Genomic DNA, 4,812 nt, shown 5'->3' with positions numbered 1-4,812 from the left:
ATAAAGTTATGCAACTTAATGAACTTATGCAACGTAAACCAAGTGCGGTGAACGTGGATTAAACATGTAACCTTCAGATATTCAGTCCGAACTAAGCTATCCCCGCTAAGACTAAAAATCAAAATTCATGTGTAAAGGTATTTCTGCTAATTCATTATTCGTTGAAATTTTAAAAATAAATAATAACTAGTTTATTTTTTATGAAACGTAAACCAAGTGCCGTGAACGTGGATTAAACATGTAACCTTCAGATATTCAGTCCGAACTAAGCTATCCCCGCTAACATTAAAAATCAAAATTCATGTGTAAAGGTATTTCCGCTAATTCATTATTCATTGAAATTTTAAAAATAAAGAATAACTAGTTTATTTTTTATTGAATAGTCAGCTTATGCAAATGGAAACAGGTGCGGTGAACGTGGAGATTAAACATGCGGCCTTCAAATCTTTAGTTTGACACTCTCCCAACTGAGCTATCCCCGCTAACATTAAAAATAAAAATTCATAAAACTATAAGGTGCAATGAATGCAGATTGAACACAAGACCTTCCAATATTCATTCTAATGCTCTCCCAACTAAGCCATCCTAGATAACATAAAAAATAAATAATCAAATGTTTTAGATTGAATAGTAAAGTTATGCAACTTAGTCAACTTATGCCAGTTGGATAAAAAACGCTAATGTAGTGAACGTGGATCAAACGTTACCTTTAAATCTTCAATATGACGCTCTCCCTGAGCTATCCACGCTAATATTAAAATTGAAAATTCATAAGTAGAGGTATTTCCACTAATTCATTATATTTTAAACATAAATAATCACTAATTTTAGAAAGAATAGTCAAATTATGCAACATGAACAAAGTGCGGTGAACGTGGATCGAACACGTGACCTTCAAATCTTCAGTCTGACGCTCTCCCAACTGAGCTATCTCCGCAATCATTGGAAATGAAAATTCATCAGTAAAGGTATTTTCGCTGATTCATTGAGATTTTAAAAAGAAATAATGACTAATTTTTTATTGAATAGTCAGGTTATGCAAAGTTTTAAGTAAAGGTATTTCCACTAATTAATTGAAATGTTAGAAAGAAATAATCACTAATTTTAGATTGAATAGTCAAATTATGCACCGTGAACCATGTGTGGTGAACATGGATCGAACACGAGACCTTCAGATCTTCAATCTAACGCTATCTCAAATGAGCTATCCACACTAACATTAAAAATGAAAATTCATCAGTAAAGGTTCGCTAATTCATTGAAATTTTAAATAGAAATAATCACTAATTTTTAATAAGATATTCAAGTTATCCAACTTGTATAAGGTGCGGTGAACTAGAACACGTTAGGTATTTTCGATAATTCATTGAGATTTCATAAAGGAATAATGACTAATTTTAGATTGAATAGTCGGGTTATGCAATTAGAATCAGCTGCGGTGAACGTGGAGATCAAACACGTGACCTTCAAATCTTCAGTCTGACGCTCTCCCAACAGAGTTATCCCTGCTAATATTAAAAATGAAAATTCATAAGTAAAGGTATTTCCGCTAATTCATTATATTTAAAAAAGAAATAATCACTAATTTTAAATTGAATAAGCAAGTTATGTTTTTAGATTGTATAGTCATGTAATAAACTTGTATTAGGTGCGTTGAACGTGGATAAAACACGTGTGACCTTCAAATCTTCAGTCTAACAATCTCCAAACTGTGCTACATTTGCTAACATTAAAAATGAATATTTATCGGTAAAGGTATTGGGTACGCTTCTGGAAATTCAACAAAAGGCAATAGTATTAGACCGAGATGCCAGATTTAAATCTCGCTTCTGGAAAATTCAACTAAGGCATTGGGTACGCAGTTATAGTACGACATTCCACCCATAAACAGATGATCAAACAGAAATGCTCAAGCAAATATTGGAAGACATGTTGAGGGCATATGTGATGGATTTTGCAGGAAGCTCGGATAAGTACCTACCCCTTATGAAATTCACTTATAATAATACTTGCCAAGCCACCATACAAATGGCCACATACGAGGTTCTCTATGGACGAAGATTTCGATCCCTTATCTTTTGGGAAAAAGGGGGGCAAACGACAACTATTGGGCCAGAGTTGGTGCAAAGTACCAACGCCGCAGTCCAGAAGATTAAAGCTAGGATACAAACCGCACAAAGCCGAGAGAAAAGCTATGCAGACCTAAGGCGCAAGGACATGGAATTGTAGGTAGGGGATCATATATTCCTAAAGGTAGCACCCCATGAGAGGGGTGCTCAGGTAGGGTAAAAACGGGAAGCTAAGCCCTAGGTTTATCCTTCCCTTTGAGATATTAGAAAGGATTGGATTTGTGGCCTATAGAATCGGGCAATGCCCAAACTTGTCTGCAGTACATAATATCTTTCATGTATCCATACTACAGAAAGTATACCTTAGATCGTTCGCACGTACTGGCTCATGAAACTCTCTTCTTGAGAGATGACCTAACGTATAAAGAAGATCCGATTCAAATAATAGACAAGAAAGTCAAATGATTGAGAAACAAGGAAATCTCTCTTGTTAAGGTCCTATGGAAGAATCATAGAGTAAAAGAAGTCACTTGGGAAACAGAAGGCAAATAAGAACCTTGTACCTCGACCTATTTTAGAATAAACACTTTCGATGACTGAAAGTTTTCAAAGGAGAGGAGAATTTGCAACACTCAAGGTCTCCAATAAGAGACAGTGTATAATCCCTACTAGGTTGTATCTAGAAGTAAAGAACAAGTAAAATTGAAAAAACATTGAGAAAATGGTACTTTTTCTAATTTGTATAAACTTCCCGAATCATTAAATTTTTTATAGAATAAGAATTACAAGTTGCTTAAAAAAGAATGGCTCCGATCGGAGAAGACTTTTCTGATAGAAGATTCAGAAAAATCAAGAATGAAATTATAGAAATTGTAGACGTTTCAATGGTAGTGGAAAATCCATCTATAAATTATGAATAAGGGTAGACTATTAGGGGCAAGAAGCAAGCTTAATCGAGTACCCAATCAAGAGATACAAGTTTTTTGTTTTGGGGTATCGTGTTCATGGGTTTACCTAGAATTCGAGAACTATAGTCCACTATTCATTTCCAAACTTGTTCCTGCACCTTATAAATAAGTTTACCCATAAGTTTGGTGAAGGAAAGAGGTCCTCAAAGTGCTAGTAGGTTTTCACACGAATTAGTCCACGTTAGGTTACCCTCTAATGTTTTCCTAAGCTAAAACCTCAACTCCTAAAGCCTAACCCATGACATTATGTATAAACCTAGGTTCATCAATAATCCATGTACCAAGTACCTAGAACTATGTGAATAACATGCTAAATAAGTTGCTAGGATCCATACCCATAAGTAACCTTTATCTGCGTTACGATGTGTACTAAAAGGCCCCTATTCCTCTTTAGGTAGGATGTCCTACAATATGTATCATGAGTTGGATGTTATGATAGGCCTACCTTTCCCATCAACTAAACGAGATGTCCTGCACCACGATTTACCAGTAGAATTACATGATTATGACGACACCACTCATGTGTTCATGGGGAGAAAATTGAAGGTTATTTTAGGGGAAGGTTTTCAGGATCAGTATATGATACATGACACGATGACCTCTAAGTTCTAAGATCCTGAAAACATAACAAGAAGTAATATCCTAGCTTAAGGTCGCGATTAAGAACCTACGAGTAGCCTTCTTACTAAGTTTTACTCACTCCATGTTTATCATTTTTTTTCAAGTAACTAATAGTTGGTCGTGGATGAGAGTGGACTTTGGAGTGTGGGCCATGGACTAACCTCTATTTTTAATCTAGTATTTTTTGTTCTTCTCTAGATTCAAAATAAGCGAAAAATGATAAAAAAGCGATGAGGAATTTGTAGAAAAATTGTGGATTTTTGGAGAAAAATAATAATAAAATATTCGGAAAGTGGCAAATTACCAAAATACCCTTAGAAGAATGGATAATTACAGAAATGCGACTCTAATTAGAATCACAGCATCTACCGTGACCATCCGAGCAAAATCCTTCGAACACAAATTTCAACCGTCGGATCTCCTCCCAAATTTGATATGATCTAGAACGAACACGCATGGATCATCACATCCAACGACTAGTATTCAATGCCAAGGTCGGTAAAGCTATGATTGGAGTTGATATCTCTGAAAAATTATCCAGAAAGTTTGATCTCTAAATAACGAAGATTCTGGAGCTCTCAATGTCGGTTTAAGCTCCTCCTATAAAGTCTGAAGTAGGAGCAACAATACGGAATAAGAATCGAGAAAGGTCGATCCCCCAATCAAAGGCAATAAGCGTTTAGATTGTGGGTCTCCTACTCTCAGATTTCTTCCAAATTCGAGAGCAATCCTCCACCATTTCTCTTCAAACTTATAAATAACGAAGAATCTGGAGCTCTCAATGTAGGTTTAAGCTCCTACAATAAAGTCTGAAGTAGGAGCAACAATATGGAATAAGAATCGAGAAAGGTCGATCCCCCAACCGAGGGCAATAAGCGTTTAGATTATGGGTCTCCTACTCTCAGATTTCTTCCAAATTTGAGAGCAATCCTCCACCATTTCTCTTCAAAGTTATTCCTAACATTTCTCAACAAGATTACCCACAAGTTCTATGAAGGAATATAGTGCTAAAAGAGCCTAGAAACCATTCCCCAATTCAATCAACCATTGAAGAACTTCAAGAAAAACATGAAAATCCAATCCGAGGATACATGATGATTCGTCGAGCAAGAATGATTCCAATCAGTTTCTACACCTCCAAGGAATGCTTCCAT

General features: G+C 35.7%; 1 non-coding gene across 1 annotated transcript; it reads right to left on the bottom strand.

Moving 5' to 3' along the window:
- Positions 1–864: 864 nt before the first annotated feature.
- On the bottom strand, positions 865–937 carry TRNAF-GAA (transfer RNA phenylalanine (anticodon GAA)). Its single transcript has one exon. It is a non-coding gene; the product is annotated as a tRNA-Phe (tRNA).
- Positions 938–4,812: the final 3,875 nt, after the last annotated feature.

Source organism: Cucurbita pepo, chromosome 10 (assembly GCF_057944985.1).
Source record: "Cucurbita pepo subsp. pepo isolate OVF chromosome 10, ASM5794498v1, whole genome shotgun sequence".
Classification (NCBI taxonomy): Eukaryota; Viridiplantae; Streptophyta; class Magnoliopsida; order Cucurbitales; family Cucurbitaceae; genus Cucurbita; species Cucurbita pepo.
This window is presented reverse-complemented; position numbering and strand designations above follow the sequence as displayed.